Source organism: Pungitius pungitius, chromosome 10 (assembly GCF_949316345.1).
Source record: "Pungitius pungitius chromosome 10, fPunPun2.1, whole genome shotgun sequence".
Classification (NCBI taxonomy): Eukaryota; Metazoa; Chordata; class Actinopteri; order Perciformes; family Gasterosteidae; genus Pungitius; species Pungitius pungitius.
The window spans coordinates 20,535,088-20,557,642 of NC_084909.1; the positions used below are offsets into that span (position 1 = coordinate 20,535,088).

The 22,555-nt window shown below is 44.8% G+C and overlaps 1 protein-coding gene across 6 annotated transcripts in view; it reads right to left on the reverse strand.

The window, feature by feature from the left end:
• The window catches only part of tns1b (tensin 1b), a 107,014-nt gene that overhangs the window by 77,322 nt on the left and 7,137 nt on the right, over positions 1–22,555 (reverse strand). The gene's annotated exons all lie outside the window — the stretch shown is intronic.

Consider the following 22,555-nt stretch of genomic DNA (forward strand, 5'->3'; position numbering starts at 1 on the left):
AATTCACCAGACAGGAGGTTGCAAGGACTTGAATTTGGCAAATCAAAAATGAGACGTAAAACAGGCCTGTTCACTAATGTGCTATTTCCCTTTCACTCGTTCACCCTCCTATTTCCTTCCCGCCCTGTCATCTCATTTCCCTCCTCGCAGGTGTGTTACGCAGCTTTGGAGAAGCTCCCCGCCCCGTTAACCTTCCCTCTGGGTCTGTCTGTCTTTCCTCTGCTTCAGACCGACCCTCCTTTTCCTGGAGGATTTGAAAACATTCAGCGACGCTAGAGACCAATCAGAAATGTCCATCTTTGTTCCCTGCAGCGTGGTACTGGGAGCCCCTGTTCAGCCCAAAGTGGTCCAGTTCATGCCCCTGTAAGCCACACAACACAACCTTGCACCATTGAGATACTGTACTTATTAAGTACTTCATTGTAAACTAAAATTAACCAATTAACAGAGTCAGGATTAATGAGACAAAGGTACAACACTGGCATTAGAAACATATCACCAGAAGACACAGTAACATTAGGGAGCCTCACAATACATTTCATAGCCCCCTTAAAGTAAAAGTGAAGCATGTGCCATGTGGTGGGCATACTGGGAGCACAGCAAGGAAAATCCTGTGTTGCAAGAATTCCCACACTAAGAACCACAGGATATTAGAATTATTCATTTAAACCACTAACGACACCTTTTTTTCATTCTGAAAGGCAACGTGTTGGAAAAGCGGCCCGGGTGTGCAATCACAGAACCAACACTTGAATGATAAACCAGACGGAGGATCTGTTGGGCTTCCCTCACTCCTCCATCCACTCACTGTCCTCTGTTATTACCAGAAGAAAAGCACCATCTGTTTCCCATGATGTCTACTTTCCAGGCAGGATCTAGTGGATATGGATATGGATCCAGGTTTGGATGGAGAGGTCCTGCATACATGAGCATTGTGTGAAATAGGGGGGGTTTGTCCCCCTGTTGGGATCCTTGGTCGTAGTTAACCTGCGCACAGTGCTGGTAGATTTAATTCTTGCATCTTCTACCCGGTGACTGTCTTGAAAAAAAAAGTCAACAAGATCATTCGCAAAATTGGCAAAAGCTGTCCTCACATAATTTAATCTGATGTCTTGGTACCGGATAAGCCTTTAAACCCACAGATTAGTGGGCTCTGGACTATAAGGGCTCACCAGATATTTTGAAAGGGGATACTTGAGCCACTAAGGGCATCATTCCATACAGTTCATACAATGATAAACCCGTTTAATGCAGAGGTATTAGATAGGTGAGATGTCACATTTTGGCATGTTAAAATGTCTAATGTTGGGGAATGGAATTATTTTTGCAGGTGTTTGGCCCTGAATAAAAAACAATGGACAAAAAAACTGAATTATCTTACAATGGCACAACATGAATAATGAAATGATCACCAAAGCCTTTGGAATTTAACAGCTGGGGATCATGAATCCTTCCCAGTGTAGATGACAGAAAAACTAAAAATACAAAAAACATCAACTTAAATCATTGTCCGTCATGAAGGAAAATGTGAAACAAAAATCTCCGTATATTTAAGTAAACAGGAATCTGTCTGAAATGTTTGAAAAGCACGGTGCTCTGAACAAAGAACTCAAAGTAACACGGTAGATTTGAGCTTTCAGCTCGGTGCAGAATCCCCCAAAGAGCGTTCACAAGAGGACATTAAGGTGACGTCATGATGTGAATGAATGAGAGGGTGAGGGACCCGGCGCTGTTTACATGAACGTAGGGGACTATTTGTCTCTAGACTGATGACATGTGACACACATTTGGTGGCTACAACTATTTTGTGCTGAAAGGCAGATATTTACATATTATTTATAATGTCGCTGGTTATAAAAGCAATGAGGTACATGAGGCTGTACTTTATCTTCAATAATGTAACAGTTACTAACTACACCCTCCAACTGTTACATTATTGGAGGATAAAGTACAGCCTGTCGTACCTTATAGCTTTAATATGAAGATATGATTGTGTGGTTCTCCACGGACTAATGTTGCCTCTGGTGTTCATCAAACTCCGTGTTTGTATTTCTGAGCCACAGAGCCGACCCATCATTCCTTCTGCCGGCTACGCCTTCCCACCACCTAACGTGATTAGCTTAATCTCGTTAGGCCCAAACAATGGCCGCGGCTGAGCAGGACGCGCCGTATTGGCACGGGGCCTTTCCCGGGGAGGGCTGGCATCCACGCACAGCGCCATCCAGGGCGCCGCCATGCCAAGCCTCCAGCTGGCACCTGCTGGGTTCGGGAATCTGCAAATGGATTTGAGGGGATTGAAAGGGGTGATAAGTGGGTTTAACGGTACTATTGAGTGTGTAATGTGATTTTGGACCAGTGTGTGTCTTTTAAGGGGGACTTCAAACATTTCCGTCAAAAAGTCACCACTTTTCAGGAACCTCTGGAATGAAACTGTGTGTGGACCCAAAACCAAATCCTCTGCGTGCACTTAGACAGAAAATCTACTGTCAACATAGAAAGGACTCGATCCTACGAGCACAAGGAACATGACTCAGAGACACACACACCTTCTTAACTCTCTACCAGTCCACCCAAAACAGTCCTTAAGCAGCCATGACGGGAGTTTCAGTCACATCACAGTCGACTACGTACATAATGGGAGAAAAGACATGAAGTAACTGCACGTTTGGTAGATCTTAACTTTTTAACTCAGCTCTGGTTTCACTTCCACCTCCTGCCTCACACCTGGACAGAAGCATTTTCAATGTCTCATCGTCTCTAGGAGTCTATTCACAATCACCTTGTACCCAGTCACCCAGCAGGACGGACACTGTGTGGACAGACTGGGTGGAACAAGGTTTGAGGTGTATATTGAAAACTGAAATGCACTCTACTTTAAGGGTTTAACTTTAACATTGTTCTCTACAAAGAGGGCCTGTCTGTGTAAGAACGTTTAACCTCAAACTACGGAGTAAATACAGCACCAAGCGGGCGGGGCGCCGCCTTTTGTGAGCCCAGGATTGTTTCCCATCATTAGCAATGCACCCAGCGCTCACAGTTTGTTTATTGTTTGGGGGGGGTGCAGTATATTGGGAGTCGCTCGGGGAGACCTCGGTAACGGGGAGAGGTGTGTGGGGCGGGGGGGTTAAAGGCAAACCCTGGCAGCCCGGGTTTCAACGTGTTCACATTGGCGTCACACTTCAGTCTCTAATGGGCTACAAAGAGGGGAAATGGTTTCAGACAGGCACCGGGACCCCCCAAAGCTGGGGTCAGGGTCTACACATACCCCCCTCAGCTCCTGGGAACCGTCCCTGTTCGCTTAGAGGCACATGCATAATCTCCTGCCTCACACTCATTAGCACACACACACACACACACGAGAGAACATGGCCAGCCATCTTTCAAATAACCCACTGTCCCTCTACATCTCTCTCTTTTACACAGCATATTGTAACAGTGCAGCGTTGTGTACATGTTATCCCCACAGTGCGGTTGCTCTACAGCTGGCTGCAGGGTTTCTCCTTATTATCAGAGGCATTTTTGCCCCGTCATTTTTAATTTCACAGGAATTCTAGGAAGCTTCAGGGAGGTGCTAAAAGGCCCGACCTCCACTTTTGATGCTCCAGCCAGACGCTGCAATCCCACCCTTACTCTAAAGCTCAGTTATTGAATTAGTTCGGCCACTTGGGGGAAAAGAAACAAGCTAAAAACAAGCTACACCACTATTTATTAAGTTAAAATCGTGAATGTTCTTGTAAATGCAAAATAAGTTGTTTCATATTTGCATTACATAAATATATCCCAACATAGCATGTTGTCTGGTGAGTCACTCGATACATAGAAAACATTAAAGTGTATATATACGAATTGTCTTAGGAACAGTTGCCAGGGAGATTATACAGAGGGAGACAAGAGATACAAGAGAGAAGTGTTTTGGGTTCCAATTATTTTGTAGAGAAAATTCTGCCGTCATCTAGTTTTTTATTCTGGGTTAATGGAGCTTAATGTTTGGATCAGCTGATGACCGGAAGGCTGCCAGTTGGCGTCCATTTTTTATCTCACGGAACTGTATTGTAATTGTATTTCGCAATAAGTTGATAAGTTATTTAATCAGTTAAGATTCCACCTAAAGACTATTCATTATAATGTTAAATTATCGGTAACTTTAAGCCACAATATTATTCATTTAGAGTCACCTGTCCAATATTCCCTCACTTTTCGCTTTATTTTGGTCTCCACCGACTCTGCTTCTTCCCGTTTGAGTAGAAGTGGAGGAGTACTCTGCATGTACGGCCTCTGCCCGTCTGTATTCCAACTAGAACAGAGAAAAGGCCCAAAGTCACACCTACGTGAAGCTACTTTTACTGCAACACCGGTCACATGATCCAGGGAGAAAAATAATAATAACACTCTCAGTCGTTGTTTTCATCAAACATCGATGATGGAAGCTACACATCAGTGTTTCCTCTACCATTATACAAAGTGTTTAATAAAAAATGACACTTTATACTTTTAAATGATGGTGTTGTTGTTGTTAATAAGTCGGTGTGGCAGAGACGAAAGGGAAACGCATTGTTCAAGTAATCAACTTTTTAAAAGCGGTATTTATCAAACTCTTAGTGTCAGAGTCCAGATAATGGTTATACGTTTTAGAGGGAGCGCGTTAGGTAATGTTATATCACGGAGATAAATCCCTCCAGACATTCCAGCAGGAGAAGATAACCGAGAGGCTGTTTTTCTCCTCAAATTCTGAGGTCAAAATCTATTACCTCAACTCCTTCGACTCATGCAAAGACTTCTATAGGCGCACAATGATTTCTATTCTGATTACACTGGCATTCACTCCCAGCCTCCAAGTATTCCCTCATGTACACACGGGACCTGGTTTCATTTGCTCAGTGTGCAGAGTCCAGGGTGTCTCAAGCATTTTACTTTATAGACAACAATTACAAGGCCTTACATCCATTTTAATGCCAAGTTATGTCTTATTGGCTACTTTTAGATCTACTTAATTTAATTATTTTGACACTAAATTCTTATTTACAATTATTGTTTCCAGTCAGCTTGGGTAGTTGGAGGACCCAGTGGGTCGGAGGGGGGGGGGGGGGGGGGGGCGCAGCACTGACGGACAGACTGTCATTAGTTTGTCTGTAGTCTTCCATTGAGACGAGACAGACGAGGACGAGCTGTCTGCCCCCCCCCCCCCCCCCCCCCCGTGTGTCCCAGTGATTTCCTACAGTCTGAATGAAGTCATTGAAAAGCATAAACACATACACACAGGGCGCCCCCACCAACAAGAGGCCATTGTTTGTCCCGACGGAACGAGACCTCTCCAGTCGAGCGGCTTAATCACAGAGGGAGCGTCTCTCATATGGGACGCCATATGCATGGATGGACATGTGTACAGGACGCACAGACCACCACATGTCTCTATCTGGAACTGCAAGGGACCATCAGTGTAACGAGTAAAAATCCATTTGGAGCGTTTGTTGTTGTTTCCCAGCCTTCTTCTTGTGGTTGTCCCCCCCCCCTCACAAGCCAGCTATTCTTCATCTTCCTCCGCTAAATAACAGCAAGTAGGAGCTCAGTGACCTTTGACCCATCTCCACAGCTCTTGCTCTCCTCTGGCTGACCTCCTTCCTATTCACGCTGGCCGGGCCTAGAGTTAGACTTTAATTTGTCTCAATTATATAAAAATAAACAAAGCTAAAACAGATGAATAATAAAATGGGTTTGACAGCACTAATATATATATATTATATATACACATATTTCCCTTAATGCCCCACAGACACACACCCTCACATCTTATCTTGTGTTCCCTTAAAGACCCCAAACAGACTTCACACTGAAGGTGCATCAGACACAAAGAGGTTGTGAGCTTGAACACTCACAGAAATCCTGAACCCACTGTGCATGTTCCACTAATGTTAGATGGGTTTTAGTGGAGATCTTGAAACCCAAGGACACACACACAGCTGACAGGAAGACGCCCAGAGAAGGGATGCAGCAGGAGGACAAAGGCCACAAGCTGCTGCTGCTCTGCGTTTTGGGCTGAAATACTTCTGATTGTAAAGTTCATTCTGTGTCTGTGTCGGTTTGTTCAGTATCACACAAAAGATTGATTCCAACATAGAAATCCCTGCATTGCAGCCTGAGAATTCATGTATTAGTCCCCAAAACCATTTGATTAGATCCCCCTGTCGTTGATTACTCCATCCATCCATGTTGTTCCACTTATCCAGAGTGACTTCCTCCTGATGAGTGGCCCCTTGGTCTGGTGAGGATGGGATGAGCAGATAGGAGACTCAACTACATGTGAAAATCACATGTTGGCTATCAGATGCACATTTCCTTTGTCCTGTGTCATTTCTTATCACAACAGAAACAAGCTCCAACACAAAAGTAACCCACAAACAACTCGTGTCCCTGGAATCAAATGCGTGAGAATTAAAACCTGAGAGGCATTTGTTAAACAATGAAGAAATGGAAAGAAACCAGGAAAGAAGGATTCAACAGCGGCTTCGCTTGCACAAACACAAAAGAAAATTCTACCATTTTGCGCTCATCCCCTTATAGATTATTTACTTATTAGTATTTTTTGTGTCCGTTCATTGCTCTCAGGATGTACAGAGAATTCAACAATTTCAACTAAACATTTTTTGAGGAATAATAGCAGCATTGATTTACTTCTACCAATCAAATTCATGTATCGTTGTCATTTTCATGGATTGACAGGACGTTCCTATCCCCTAGAATCACACTAGTGACATTTAAAGGCTCTTGGAGTAGAATATTCCCAGACATGTTGTGTAGTGACAACAATGACCACTCGACGCAGAATCAGCCTGGTTCCAATTAAGGTTTCTATCCAGCTCAGATGAAGGAGGAAGTGTCTGTGAATCCCCTCATTGTAAGCAGCTCACTACAGAACAAGTGCGACAGGCCACAATTCACCACTAAATACAAGAGAAGAGCGCTTTCTTTTTTCCTTTTCAACATGTACTTCCTCCCTTTTCTTCCTTCAATGCAGTCACCTGCTTTTCATTTGGGGGGGAAATGCACCCAAGGCATTCCAGTCTCTCCTCCCCCTCTTCCAACCTCTCCCTACATGTATTTCATCTCAGTGAGGTGGGTCCCAGGGAGGAAATGAGCCAGTCATCCAAGAAGTGAGAGGGGGAGGATCAGAATCCCTCCTTCACAGACCATCAGCATCACTGAGAGGAACACGTTGTGGTCTTCTCAAAATACTGAAGATGTTCCTGTATCTTAATGCAGGTCAAAGTAATGCAGTGTTGGTTTGAATGTAACCACGTATAATAATATATACCAGATCGCTCTATGCTCCACATTAACTATAAACTATAAGCACGCCGCCTCCATCGCTACAGGCACCACGCTCAGGACATGCATTTAACATGTGGTGTTTACGGCTAAAAAGCAAAGAAAGACAAGGACGACGTGTCATAAACCTGCATTGTCTGTAATAGCCATCAGGGGCTATTATTATTATTATTATTATTGCACAAATAAGTCTGATTCTATAGAAGTCTATTAGAAGATAACTCTACTTCTCCTTGTTTTATTCATTGTGCAATTCACTACTTTCTAAATGGTGAGCATGTACATCACATGTCATTTAGCTGACACTTTTATCCAAAGCGACTTACGTTACATCTTAACCCATGGATTACATTTGATTAATGTAAACATTACATCTGCTGAAAGGCTATATGATCATTAGGTCATGTTATTATGATTAAATAAGCCCTGCTACGCCACAAAGGGCCGACAGCATTAATTCTGTTCAATAGCAAAAGAAACAAAGACGGCTGTTTGCTTTTATTATAAAAAAGCATGAGGTATAATCACATTGGAATTTGTGATTACAGTGTATTATTCGATCATTTAAAAAGCCGTGTAAACGTAATGGTAATGTAAAGGTGTGGGACAGTGTCCGCTTTGTCCACTGTAGAAACATGACGCTGCACCATGAGGCAATCTGTCAAGATGAAACGCTGCCCATGTAGGTGCTGATGGCTCATTCTAAGCTAAGAAAACACCACTTTCATCCACAGGTGATTATATACCATTGAAAGTTAGGAACAATTTATTCAACATCTGCCCATAAATCCCCCAGAATGGAAAAAACAGTCTGTGGTTTTAAGAGGAATCGGCCAAAGCTCCTTCAGACACCTCGGAAAACTTAAAGTTAACAAGTAGATGAACCAAATGCACCAAAACTAACTAAAATCTTCTAAAGTCATCCTGTGATGGGATTTGAGATGATGATTTATTCTGGTAAACAGGGTTTTCTTCTCTAGACACACAAGTCTCATCATTCAAAGAAAGTAAAGTAAGTATTTAAAGAATATGGATAGAAGCAAATATCATCCTTACACTTTCATTTAATGACGTATTGCAGGAAATACTGAGGTTCAACCTGTTGATACGTCCTGCTTTGCTTATTGTTCATATTATCAGCTTCTGTCCATCTATTCATTTCTGCTTCTTTACGGTTGCATACCTTCTCTTTGTCTGATTTGTCGACTGTTGTTTTGATGTTGTGTCTCCAAATAATCGGTCACTGTGAGCGTGAAATACAACCATCCATAACTGTTGATTTCCTGGCCAGTGTTCAGGTATGCATGCTGACATCTCACCTCAAATCCCCAGTATGCGACTCATAAAGCTCCTGTTTCAATAGTGTTACTATTACAGCCATGCAGAATGAGCAGCTTATGATAATAAATCAGACATGTGGAACAAAGATGGCGGCTAGCCCCAAATAAAAACAAGCTGGTGGCCTTTGCCAACATCATCAGTGGGATGAAAGAGGTTTCCTCATGGACAAAGTTCATCCAGGGAGGGGCCCTCCAATGGAAAACAGCACGTGTTCCATATCGTGATGGGCTGCCAGGGACTGAGACATCTGGTGATACTTTTACCGCAAAACCAAATTGTTCTCCAGGAAAAATCAGGATGACGGGTTCTTTGAGGCATTTCGTTCTCATGATTATTTAAGTCAGAAAAATTCATAGAAACTGAACAAATCACTCATGGCACCGAGAACACTAAACGTCACTTAATGAGTAAAAAATTGGAAGAATGTTAAAACCCTCAAATATGAATCCCGAGCCCTTTGGAGCAGCATGACGCCGTCGGCGCCACTTCCAATGACCATTGTTTGGCCTCACACTTGAATGCATAGGGATCCCTGGGAGGTCCAGATCACATCCAGAGGTAGAGGTTATCATGGCTAACAAGGTCCGCGGGCCTCTTTGATGAGAGCCCTCCACGGACAGATGGAGAAACGGGGCCAAGAAACTGACATTCATTCATTCACACAAGTGCCCCCCCCCCGCTCACGTTTCGCTATCCGCCTCCATGAGGTGGCGTGTTTCCTGGAATCGATCTGGGATTTGTTGCTGTGTAAAAACAGAGTCTTAAGTAAGTTTATAAGTTCTGCTCTGGCAGTGAGGCTTGAGTCCACGTTACAAGTAAGGAATGTTTTGGCTGATAATAACTGTTGAACCAATGAGGAGTGAAGCATGGCCATAGAAGTCGGCTTAAATGCCTTCGGTAAACAAAGATATCGAATGTTTAAGGCTACGTAACCTTTGCTGGACACGGGGGCCACGAATGGGATTCAGCAGATGATCCTGGTGGAAGCTGTGGCCTGTTCTCCAATAGCTTTGGCTGAGAAACGTTCTTCAATGAGCAAAACAACCAGGAAGCATTGCAGTGGCCGCCATGATGAAAGCTGGTCAGATAAAGGGATGACGTAAAAAGGATGACGAGTAAAAGACACTCACTGAACCATCACTGCATCCCATTTTACTACCACCACTAAAACAGAGCATGAACTTACTTAACAGTTGTTTATAAGTCAATAATTCTGGATTATGGGGTGGAAATTGGGAAAACTAAAACCCAGTGAAATAACTGGATCCCAAACTTCCCAGTGGCTGAAGTCAGCAGGCCATGGGAGGTTTGGGGCCAATGTGCCCAGTGAAGCATGCATTAAGCTGGGGGTCTCTAATGGAACAAAAAAGGCCGGTGGGAGGTGTTACACAAAGCTCAACACCGCTCATAAATCAACTGAGCCAGGGTTTATCTTCCCTTTTTGGTTTTCAGGATTTTATCAACGTGGGAGTGCAACGCCAAGATGGAACAACATGAGTCTTGAGTCCAACTCTCTGGAAACAAAAGGATCAAAGACAGAAAACAACCGCATGGCAAATCCATTACAGGGAAAAACATCGGGGCCCAGATGTTACATTACTGAATCTCTGCCGGATTTCAAACGGGGCCCCTATGTGCAACAAAAATCAGAGGTAATCTGGTGAACTCGTGTGAAGTTGTGTGAAACCAGCACAAGAGCAAGACACAAAGGGCAGGGTGGAAAAGGAGATACGTGCAGGGCAAACAGGAAAACAGTTATTTTTAATCAAAAGAACGATCTTTTTGAGACCAAACTGTACGTTAATGGATATCGATCATCCCGGAGGGGTTGTTTGAACCCTGAGAACTCTGTAGCCATGGGTCAATATTAGTGTGGCAGTGTTTCCTACAACACGTGTTCAGATGAGTTGCACCTGTCCACTTCTACCGCATCTTTGCATCTCCATCACACCTCTATGCTGCAAAATCCACAATAAGGCCACGCAGTCACAACCGCCCATTTTTGAAGGTCCAGGGGATTCGCATCAGCGTCCAAAGTTTCACAGGAGGTAGAGGACATTTGATTGTGTTGGGAGAAACCTGATGAAACTATCCCTAAACCCCTTTGACATTAATTATTCAGCGTTTGGCACAGTGTTGGGCACTGTCCCGAAGGTCTTCTTTCATGGCCTCCTGCAGCATCCGCGCTTACTGTGCCCTGCGGTCTTGCACAGAGCATCTTCTCTGCATTTCCTTTGTCCTTCAAATCGCTCCCGTCATTTCCCATATTTCCCTGAGCTTTCACTTTCTGCTTCTGTGCTAGAAATAACTCCTGTTATCCAGGACCAGAGGAAGCGGTCCCCGTGAGGCCGGGCTGAGGAATAGATCTTGTCTAGATCCTGGTCTGTTTCCTGCATCTGCACGCACTCACTCGCTCTCAAATGATCCTTTTATTTTCTCTGTGTACCCATCTCTTCTGCTTTTGCAGATGTTCTCACTTTCCCATCTGCCCATAGGGGAATGTCTGTGTCTACTCTACACAACCTGAACGGTCCACACTGGTCCTTTGAAAGAAGAAGAACTGTGTGATGAAATGTGCCCTTTTTTCAGATTTTGATCTTGATAAATCACCATCAAATCAAGTGATTTATCGAGATGATCGCTTAGTTCACACTTCATGTTTTGATTGGAATAAAGCTCACTGTTAACCTTAACTCTGACCCCAATCCGCTGGAATAAATTGTGCCCAAATTAGGGCTGCTTGGGCCAAACAGATCTGCTGATAATGCCCAGGCGCTGATCGAACCTCGCCCCCTTAAGTGAGCTCGCTTTGTGAGACCGTGCTCTAACGCAGTCAATCAGTGACCCGGAGCTTAGCTGGGGGGCTTTGAGATTCTTTTACGAGCCCCCCCGCCCCCTCCCCTCCAGCCCCTCTTTTTGACCTCGCCTACCCTTCTCGAAAGAAAGAGCGGTAATTAACTGATGAAGAGCCCTGTAAGATTATCCAGTCTCCTCGCAAAGGACTGCAGCTCTGTCTGTGGTGTGCAGTCATGTCCCAAAGGACCACTGCAGAATGAGGAAAGGATGGATCTCAATGGTCTATTCAAGCATTCTCCTCTTTCATCCTCCATTCAGCCCCCCAAAAAAGAGGAGAGCAGCGTTCTATGTTGTATATTTGAGCCTGGAATGTTCTTTCATATCAGCACAAATTAGGAAAAGCTCTCTCTGTGTTTGAAGACAAATGTGGAGACCACGGTCACAATGCTTTTAGCGTGGACACATGAGCACAGTTCTTCAGTGACCACTTCAGGGCTCAGAGGGCACACGAGTGCACAGACAGCCCCTCGCTGTGAGCGGGAATGCGCGGCAGATTGAATTATACAAGAGAAAGCAAAAAATAGCTGTCTCTCAACCACCTGGAGCGAGACAGAGCGGGACACGGAGGGACACGGAGGGACAGGGAGGGACAGGGAGAGGGTGAGAAAGAGAGAGCGAGGGGTAAGAGGAGCATGGGACGCTTTGGATTCCACATTTCCAGTGCGTGCTGTGGGGAGGAATATGAAATGTTTCTCAGGGGAGAAAAGAACTTCCATCCCATTGTCCCTCATTTAAATGTGTCACTATGCCAAGGCCCCCCCACTGCCGGGGTCCCAACCCTCAACCCAACCCCCGACCAGCAGACCACCCAACACAGCCCCAGCTTGATTTGATCAGGGCATCAACACTGAAATGATCCGGCAACCTGCCTCCACGCAAGCGGAACGTTGACCTGCATCATCAAGCTGATGCTGTCACTCAACCACCTTTCGCACTACTTACATAATGTTGATCCTGCTGTGACGTAATCGCTCAATGTGAAGTCTGCACGTTACTGCACGTGCTTGGTCTGGTGTTTAAGAGGAGAGAGAAAGAAATCCCCGTTGAAAGGTTACCTCACCCAGAACATGCAGGACAGACAGACCCAGGTGCGTGCAGGTCCAGTCAGAGCTGCTGGCAGGCTCACAGACACAGACGGCATGGTGAGTGGCAGGAGTGATGCTGCTGCTGCAGGGGTCCATCAAAGAGACGCCGTCTCTCGCCTCCTGCTCCAGGGGGGGGACCCTGACTGCCTCTCCTCTGCGCTCACTCCGGCTCCCTCGCTCCCTTCTGCCGGGGAGAACTTTCACACAGCCTTTTTTTTAAGGAGAGGTGAGGGGGGGGGGGGTTAAGGCTACCCCCACCTCGCCACAGGAGCAAAGGGGGAGGATTATCCATCTCTTTTGCTCCTCCTCTCTCCCTCTCTCTCGTTGCATGTCTCCCTCCCCGTTCACCCCTCTACGTCTCACCACTTCTAATCTCATTCATTCCTTGATCCCCCCCCCCCGCCCCCAGCATCGACCGCACTTCACCTCCCCCGCCCTCTTGCACAGATTTACCCCTGTATTTACATATTGAGACTCCTTTAATATTTCATGACCTCGGACTTCTCAGTTATCCAGAAACTTTAATTATTATTATTAAATTATAATTATTAAATGGTTCTGAGTCTTGCCTCTCTCTCTGCACTGCTCCACCAGATGTAGCATCAGTAACAGTGGTTACAGCCACCTGGGTACACGACATATCTCTTGCACATGAACCCCAATATATGAAATCCACAAAGGAGGGTAACAAGATGGCATCTCTCCTAATAAAAGACTCTCTTAATGGGATCAATAACAAAATAAGGCATCTTTTCCATCCGCTCAATCGAGTGATTTAAGGATAACACTTGGATGCTCGTATATTTTTGTGATCCTCAACAAACATCATGACAGCAACAAAACCCTGTGTTACTCCGTCTCTCTGTGTGGCTTCCTTGAAAAAGACCTCAAAAACCCAAAATAAAGAAATATCTAGTTTCATTCTCTAAAAAGGTGAAAGTAATTTTCTCTTACTGTAGTTTTTAGCAAATCAAACTAGAGAGAATTGTTACTTTGGGACTATTTTGAGCAGCGGATTAATAGGGAGTAATATTCAGGTTTGAAGGTGTGTATTTCCCAAAGCAGGATGTGTATGTGGGATTGAGTCAACGACACCTGCAGTGTATGTGTTCATGGTGAAGAAACATAACCTGCCCCTGTGTCTCATTGAGGGGTTGAAGCAGAGAAGACATCACACTCATCAGGCGTTGGATGCACACAATAGACGGATCAATGCATTTTCTAAGAATCAGGAGAAGAACTAATCTATTTCAGCAGGCTTATCTTTGGATCACTCCTTTGTCATTTTCAATCTCACCCGTGGCCTCACACACATTTTCCCTTCCCAAAGAGGATCTACTACAGACAGTATAGTGCCCCCCCTTCATCTTCATCCTTTACTACAGAGAAAGAGCACCGAGGGGCCGGGAAGCCAGAGCTGCTTCATTAAGTTCTCATCAATGAGCCCGTTAGCCCCATGCGTGACTCTTTATGCACACACACACACACACACACACACCACACACACACACACACACACTGCAAACCTCCTATCCAGTGTAACCTTTACACAGTGACAGGCTTCATGCACTACACACACCTGTAAACACAAACACACACACACACACTCGCTGCAAACCTCCTATCAAGTGTCAAGCTTAAGGAGACATTGGTAGAGAGAAAACATTTGAACTTAATCCCAAACAAACACAAGACGGTTTTCCCCAGAGTTAGGTCTATTATTCTGGAATGAATAAAGGCCTTTTACAAATCAGGGATCCTTTATTGTCAATTGATTAATTAATAAACTGACGGTGAAACGGTGCTGATTCTTCTAAGCTGTCGCACTGCTAAAGGCATCACCTTATCACGTTGTACAGAGAGAGGAACACACACTGCTGTAGGAGAGGATATACACTATATATATATATATATATATATATATCCAATGAGCATCTCTCTTACTACCACGTACCACAAAACAATGTGATCAAATTCAACTCTGAAAAGTTTTGTACATAACATGTACACGTTATCTGCATTGAAAATAATCACAGCACAAGTTACCTCCCACGTTACCGCATGACAAGCAAAGGACTGATGTATAATCAGAGGATGGAATTGTTCATTTAGAATTCAGATTCTAGATCTGAAATTATTCTTTATAGGTCACATGCTTATTCCACACAGTTTGTTGCAATAGTGTATAATTATAAAGTGTTGTTGCTCAAACAGCTGTTTGCTGCTGCTGGTGGAAGCCAGGCTGATGAGAGTGAACTTTACACAGTGTATCAAACAGCTCGAGGCTATTTCAGAACCCAACACATAGTCACTGAATGACTTCGCACTTGAGCGGAGTCCAGCAGGCCTTAATCGGGCTCAAATGAAAACTGAACCATCAGAACACTGCACACGATGTTCTACTTTTACACTGCCAACACACTTGTGTGACTAACAGTACATGATGCATCATGTATTTGTGATAAACAGAATGTCTACTATATAAAGCATCAGGATTCACTGCACAACCAACAAATATAGCATCAGAGAAGTGATATTGGTTGTTAGATTTCTAAATGTAATGGAAAATAAGGTAAAGCAGTTGAAAAATTAACAAACAGAGAAACAGATTTTACCAATCAAGACGGTATACCTCCCTAACTACACAAGGACCAAGTGCAGCTGCAGCACCTACTGGTCCCAGAACAAAGTGTCCCCACAGCTATAATCAGACACTAGTTCCTAAATACACGAGTGATGATGGAGGGAGGTTGAAGGACGTCGTAATGTAGAAAATGGAGGATGAATGACATCACTTTTGTTTCAGTACCTCTGCGACCTTCATCCTTTCTGGTTGCTTTGGTGAAGCAGAGCAGACCATTAAGGAGATTAACTGATGTCAGTTTGCTGTCCTTGAACCAAGAAACGACGGGTGGACAGCAGGCAGGATTCAATGTTCATCCAAAACACGTTAAAAGGGGAAGCTGGAGGTAAACGGATGAGTTCTGATAAGTGGATAGATTGAGGGAGTAGAGAAGGAGGATAGATGGCAGGAGAACATGTAAACAGAGGGGTGTGATCCTGGCTGACGTCCTAGAAGCTGCTAGATGAAAGGAGACCTCACTTGTTGACAGACAGAGGAAGAACTCACGCTAGCAGAGCTGCACAAACACCTCGTGACTCCCATCTGCTGAGAACAATACGCACTCCCATGTGTGTGTGCACGCTTTCCTCTGCACTGACCCATGAACACAACAGCACTACTTCCACAGTACATCTAAGGCTCTTCAAGGCCCTTGGAACAGTTATTACAGACATTGTTTTAAGTTATCAGGTGGTTACTGCTAATGACGTCTAGGACTCCACGTTGCTGCCCTCACTAGTCGACCTAAGGAATGCTAGTCCTTTAGACCTAGTGTGACTTTAGTAATGTTCAGATTGGAACGGTGTTGTCTTGGCATCGCTCCAGTTAACTGGCTTGATGCTCCGGACTAAAGCTGTGGACCGCTCCGCTTTATGGATGGAAAACACCATCACGTTTCTTTAGTGAGAAAAAAGTAATTTCTTTATTATTACACCACGCACTGGGTAAGTTAGACCAGCCTGCAAAGGGACGTCAGACCCTGCTGAAGTAAAATGGCAAAAGCCTCGTACAAACACTTGTGTCCAGGGGGGCGGCAAAATCAACACAAAATAAGTTTATGTAGAGTACTGAAGATCGGTGGCTCTGGTGGACAGAACAGTTTTACTATGGTGCAAAGAGCCAGTATCCTGCTCTGTGTGTGTGTGGGGGGGGGGGGCTTATCTCTCCAGCCTGTCTCATCCTCTGTGCCTTTAACTATATATTCATTTTTGTTTCCATTTGGCAACTGCAGTTGGAAATGTTGGGACATTTGGGGATAAAGTTCCTAATCCCACTGTTTCATGCATCCTGTGTTAGACGCTAGAGATCATTGGGTCCATACACCATATGTCACAAGCAAAATAAAAAGAGTTTTTCTACAATATCTAGGATCTGTGACAAACTGCTTGGAACCTTTTTGCAATTTGAAGTAAAGACCGTGGAGAGAGAAAAGCAATGAATGTAGTTTCAGAGTTGGTTGGTGGCTTCAGCCCCTTTGAGGTCCCTCGTAGGGGCTGAGATGCCAGCAGCATCTGTTGTAAATGCGCTTTGAGCTAAATACTAAAATCATCACGCTACCATATTCATAAGTAAAGTTTCCATGATGAAGAGACTGAATGGCTACCCAATGATGGCGCTAGAGGGATACCCAATGTGACTCAAACCATCAGACATTCAGTCAGAACCCCAGATGTGAACCTCAAGGTGGTCTCAAGGGAAAAGTCATCAAAGAGGCTTTTTATGGTGACAAAGGCTGCACAATATATTTTATCAGTAGTTGTTTAAATATTTCACAGTGTGGTTGAACAAACGCCATCTCTGTCAATGCATGCTCTAGACCAGAGGTCTTCAACCGGGGGTCTGCGACCCCCCAGGGGGTCCGCAGGGGTACTGCAGGGGGGTCGCGGAATTTTTGGTTGAGTGTCGGGGTTTTTTTCGGCTCGCCCGTCCATGTTTTCAGTCAGCGCGGCAATTAGAACGCGAAGGCACCACCCGTCAACACCGCTAGCGCTGGCCCGCGTCATCTGGCCCGAACCTTAATTGAGTTAGACAGCCCTGCTTTAGACTGTGGAGCCATCGACAGCTAGAGAGGCTCCGATAACTAACCAGAAGTAGTGCAGCTCTGTTACAAGCAACAAGCAGCCTTTGTTCCTCTGACGCCAAGTTCAACACGTAGGTGCACTCACCTTTGTACATCAAAGACTTTAAAAAAACAGTCATTCAAAGCTTAATCATGATCAGTACCTTATTTTTGCCTTTCCTCTGTTTCCGAAATGGAAAGATGCAGTAGAAGAAAAATGTTGCCCAACTGAAGACTGTAGTAAGACACCAGCAGAGTCGGCCCATTCTCCTCCGAAAACCTTCTCACGTCCTCCACTGTGTGACGCCCCCCCCCCCCCCCTCTCAAGCCTGTCCTTTAAGTGAGAGATACAATACCCCTAGTCGCTCGCGCTGGAAGGAATCCTCCAATGGTTGCTGATGAGATCTGAGAAATGGTGCTTCTTAAAAAGTGGTTGAGGGGATTCTTAAATACATGCTAGCATCCCTCCAGCATCCCTCCAGCATCCCTCCAGCATCCCTCCAGCATCCCTCCTCCCTGCTGCAGGTTCTTCTATTCAAAGCACGAGGAGGCAAATGATTAGGAGACCGAAGTGGGCGGGTGGGGGGGGGGGGGTCGGGCAGAGCCGTCTGTTAAAGAAGAAGGCACTTATAGTGATGGAAAAGGGAGGGGGGTCTGCAGTTCATCATAGAAAAGGGGGGGGGGGGGATTGAACTAACAATGTAAGAAAAGAGACTTGTTACAATGAATTCACAGCAAATAAAACGAAGCCGGAAACACCAGTTTGGATGCAGACGCTTTACAGCTGATATTCATCCGGAGGCTGAGAGGTGGATACGAGGAGCGATTATACAAAGTGAGGTTGTGTGGTGGGGGTTTCACGCCTAATGAAGACGGACCGATCATAAATGGCCATAGACCTCCTGAGCCTGTACACAATCTGAGGAGTGCCTTTAAAGCCTGAGGGACACTGCCATCATTAGAGAGTGGGGACCACATATGTCAATTGTTTTTTACTCAGAAATTGCAACACGGTGTTGAGAATGAAAAAGCAGTGTTAATGGCTGCAGGCTGCTAGTTAGCTAGCATGCTAACACGTTAACTAACGGAACCGTACACAGATGGTTTGGAGGAGCTCATTGTAGCACCGACCCCGTCTCACAGCGTGTACACTGCAGACAGCTCTGTCCTCAGCGGCCTGCTTCTACTCCCCGGCTGGATAATCAAATCACACCAGCTTTCCTGTTAAAAAAAGACCACACAATACTGGCAGAGGGACCAGTTCCAGTGCTGCAGCCCGTAGGACGTCATGTGTCCTTCCTGCCTCTCTGCAGCACAAACAATGGGCCGGTCCTGCGTCTCCATCTGGTCTAAGACACCAGAGAAGAGGTGACGGAGTCATGGGTCACTATTCAAGGGACAATAAGAAGAGTCGTTTATGTTTTTATAGTGGGACGGACATCCATTTGATTAGATATTACCCGTCAGTAACATACAATACCTAATCACATTTGTGTTGCACAGGTTTCAGTTGTCTCTCTCCAGTTAAAATGTGTAAATATATATTTATATTTCACTCTGCCTCCCTCACCTATTAAGCTCATTCAGGGCACCTGTGAGCCCCCCCTCCCATTAGCTCAATCACGCTCACCTGCCCCCCCAGCTGCACTAACTCACCTCAGCATTCAGTCACTCGAGTGATTGCATTTCTCTATGTGAGTAGATGGGAGGCGGGGGCTGGAATAAAGCTTTTTTTACTGCATTCGGGTCCTGACCATCGACTCTGTAGATTACCAAGTCAACATCAAAGATACCCAGCGTCACCTGGGCATCAGACTTATTATGGGCTGAGCCACAGTAATGCCCATAGTAGTTAACCTCCACTGCAGCTCACTGCACTCAGTGATTTAAATGGGTGCTGAGCTTTCACCTTTTTAATCATATTGCATTTTGCCCTGCATATAGCAGATTACACCCTGTATGCACATGCTGCAGTAAAATACCATTATTTGCATTAAATGCATCCAGGATGTATTTATCCAGAATCCCCTGCAAAACAACAAAGACTAAAACAATTTTTGAATTAACTTAATTACATCACATGTCATTTATCTGAGGCTTTAATCCAAAGCGACTAACAATAAGTGCATTTCAACCATAAGGAAACCACCTCAAAAGAACAAGAAGCTACAAAGTGCAATTTCATTAAATAAGCTGATTTACAACTTGCTATAGATAAGAGTTATAATAAGTACAGTTTACTGTGGTCCTGATGTCATCAGAGAGCTCATTCTACCATGTCAGAGTTAATCAATAGCCATAGCCAATAATACTAATTGCATCAGAAACCCATCTGTCTAAATATTACATTATTGCTCCCAACGAAGTGGCTGTGATTAATGCAGCAATGATCTCGTGCCACTCTCACTTATTGATCCGAGGCGTCCATTTTGGGGGAATTAGAGCTCGGGGAACGTGAGCACGAGGAATTCAACGAAAGCTAATTTCATCTTTGAAAACAGCAAAGAGACGCTTTATCTTAAGTCAGCAGATGGAGACAGTTTTGGTAAATTGACAATCATGGGAAATTTAAGTCCTCATTGGATAAAAAATGGAAATAATGACAATGAAATATTCCGTGTTAAGATAAGCAGTCACGGCTGTCAAGCCAAAGCCTCTCTGGGCAGAAGGAGGCACAAAGCTCCCAAGGAAAGATACTGCCAACATGGCAAAGTGCATTTAAATCCAATGGCATTATTCATATTCACAAAGAAATTCCCACATTTCTAGTAACTGATAATGGAACCAATATGTGAATAGAAAGCAGAAGAAAACCCTTTGTGTAAGGGGAGCAAACTATACATTTCAGAAGGGCAGGGGTCAGCTATTTAACCTTTAATTAGACTACACAAAGTACCCACAGGCTCAATGTCACCTTTTGAGCTGCAATTATCATCTGGCCTCAAACACCAGAGGCTTCTGGTCTCTGATCAGGATGTAGGTCAAGTGATGAAAAGCTATGAAGACCCAGTGACGTTCTGGCCCTGTCTCTCTTCACCTCAGTAGATAACGGGAGGAGCACCTTGTCTGTATGTAACAGATACATATATATATATATATATATATATCCTTCATGTAAAAGCCTCATGAAGGTTACATGATGAGGTTAATAAAGGCTGCTGTATTTACAGCTGAGGCGATACGAGTGGATGACAGACGCGTCCCGCTACTAGAAGACGGGAAAGCCGCAAAATACAATGAGATTTAGTGAGAGTTTCAGTTTCAAGAAGTGATGTAAATACTTGATTAAGTATCAAGAATATCGTACAGCCCAATTCATAGCTCACTGACATGAATGCACAACAGCTGCAGTGGTCAAAAAAGAAGGAACACACTGGAAAAACTCCTTGGAAAATGTTAAGTCAATATTAAGTGTACTGGGTTGGACCAATTCATTACAGTTTACAGTTTATAACCTAAAACAAGTTGTTATCTGGGTTTGGACCGACCCCCCCCCACAGATCCCAATGACAAGTCACGACTCACCAGCCAGAGGGACATCGCAGTGATTCCCTTCCACCGATCCACAGCAGACGTTAGATGCTGCTGAGCCTCGGCGCTGGATGGCCTGGCTGCAGAGAGTCTGCCTCTTATCCTGACCCACTTCCTGAGCTTCATTGTTAGCTCGGGGAGAGGAAGCACATGATGGAAAGCCAGCGTCAGGACGTCACAACATGGAAACTTAGAATGCCTTGAAGAGCTCAAGTTTGCTCTATGGCATTTTTCTGTTGTTTCCAAGCACCAATTTCATTTATTCTCAATATGTTGCATTTTAAATGAAATGAAGGTAGAATGAGATGAACCAGCTCTGGCTCAGAACCCGTGTTTTCCCACATGAGGCGGAGAACTGTTTCAAGCTTATTAAAACACTGGCAGCAGCTGAGGTGAAGAGGTCCCCCCTTTGCACCTCGCCCCCCAACCGAGTCACTCCAAACCAAGTGGGCCGCACTGTTGTTGTTGTTTTAAACAGCCGCTTAATGGGAACCACCTCGGATCCATGAGGGGAACAGGAGGAGCACATCCCACGGTCCACCCTGGACCTCACGTCATCACTTAAACAAGGTGCTGACCCTGGGAGGACTGGTTTGCTTTCTTATGGCTCCTCAAAGTGCTAAAGCCATGCGTGAACATCTGTTGGAGGCCCATGTTGCATCACCTCACACCAAACCAGCTAAACACCACATTGCAGTGGACCATCGGTCAGGCTGTAAACACCTGGCAACTCAACCCTGCGAGACTCTCCTCCACACAAGCTAGTAACCAATCAATCACAAACCCACTTGAGTTCAATCATCCCTTTGAGGATTTCCAAGAAACGCAGCGGCGTTGATAGCAGGAAGTGAATGAAGTCTTTACATTCCACATGTGGACACAGTGATTTAGTAGGCAGGAGGACAAAGGGCCATCACTGAAGATGCATAGATAAAGGGTTAATTTGGTAACAGCTTGAACATCTGTATGAAGGCCCGCTCCATGTCTTTAAAGTAGCTGCTCATTCATGAGAGCCTACAAAGGCCTTTTGTCACTGATTTGACACGCAGCAAACAAACAGTCCATGACGGGCCGTGTGACATTTGTAGCCCTCCAGCCTTTCCAAGGTCACACTGTCAATCATAAACTAATAAGAGCGCTTCATTGGGCTTTTACACGGTTCAAAAGTAGGGGTTTGGACTTTTAGGTTTTCTTACTCTCACATTTTATTTATTTATTCTCTTAATAAAATAACTAACGTGAGCTTTACGTAACGTGCATTAATGTAGCACAGAAAGTTAAAACTACGATAAAGGGCTGGGTGGTCGTAGACGTATGAAGTCTCTATCAGCGCTGTTTCCAGTGTTTGTCACTAGAGCCTCGTGGAGGCAACGCACCGAACGTTAAGTGTAGAAACAGAGTCATGGAGGGGGAGGGTTTATAGGTGTAAGGTCGTTACACGTACAGTTGTGTGTGTGTGTGTGTTGACTTGTGTGCGGCGCTGGTATTGAGGACACATGTCAGCTTCAGACTAAATACACCCACTAACCACTGGGCGAGATGTCTTCACAGCACCCACTGTAACCATGGCAATAGAGAGCTGCCTGGTAGCCGGCCATTATGCAAATGTCAATCACGCTGGACTGGCCACAAGACCCTGTGTGTGTGTGTGTGTGTGTGTGTGCGTGTGTGCGTGGCTTCGCATTTTACCCAAACTTTATAGGTGCCAGAAGCCTTTTGTCCGCTTTAATTAAATGA